The sequence below is a fragment of the Ranitomeya imitator genome, chromosome 1 (assembly GCF_032444005.1).
Source record: "Ranitomeya imitator isolate aRanImi1 chromosome 1, aRanImi1.pri, whole genome shotgun sequence".
In the NCBI taxonomy this organism is placed as follows: domain Eukaryota; kingdom Metazoa; phylum Chordata; class Amphibia; order Anura; family Dendrobatidae; genus Ranitomeya; species Ranitomeya imitator.
The window spans coordinates 1,228,819,702-1,228,820,483 of NC_091282.1; the positions used below are offsets into that span (position 1 = coordinate 1,228,819,702).

Genomic DNA, 782 nt, shown 5'->3' on the forward strand with positions numbered 1-782 from the left:
TGAGTGCAGCTCTGGAGTATAATACAGGATGTAACTCAGGATCAGTAATGTAATGTATGTACACAGTGACTGTAACAGCAGAATAGTGAGTGCAGCTCTGGAGTATAGTACAGGATGTAACTCAGGATCAGTAATGTAATGTATGTACACAGTAATTGCACCAGCAGAATATTGAGTGCAGCTCTGGAGTATAGTACAGGATGTAACTCAGGATCAGTAATGTAATGTAATGTAATGTTTGTACCAGTGGTGGCTCGGTGTTAAGTGTTTCACCCATGGTGTCCACAGACCAGAGTTCGATTCCCCAGTAAGACGTGGCAGGCTTTGCATTGTTGCATTAATTGTCGGTTTAATGTGACTTCAGTCTGCCACGTAAATGAAATGGTTCCTGCCGACAGGGCCTGTATAGACATCGGGCTTCCTGTGCGATGGCTCCAGACATAGAAATTTAAGTCTTTCCATTTTTAGGGCAGCACAGTGGCGCAGTGGTTAGCACAGTAGCCTTGCAGCGCTGGAGTCCTGGGTTCAAATCCCACCAAGGACAACATCTGCAAAGAGTTTGTATGTTCTCTCTGTGTTTGCATGGGTTTCCTCCGGGTACTCCGGTCTCCTCCCACATTCCAAAGACATACTGATAGGGAATTTAGATTGTTAGCCACAACGGGGACAGTGATGATAATGTGTGAAAACTGTAATATGTTAGCGCTATATAAAAATAAAGATTGGAGCAGAACAATATTGTATCATACAATTATTAGGTTCTGTAGAAGGACGTAGATCTG

The 782-nt window shown here is 43.4% G+C and overlaps 1 non-coding gene across 1 annotated transcript; it reads left to right on the plus strand.

Moving 5' to 3' along the window:
- Positions 1-314: 314 nt before the first annotated feature.
- On the plus strand, positions 315-443 carry LOC138660524 (small Cajal body-specific RNA 14). The gene has a single exon (XR_011317912.1). It is a non-coding gene; the product is annotated as a small Cajal body-specific RNA 14 (non-coding RNA).
- Positions 444-782: the final 339 nt, after the last annotated feature.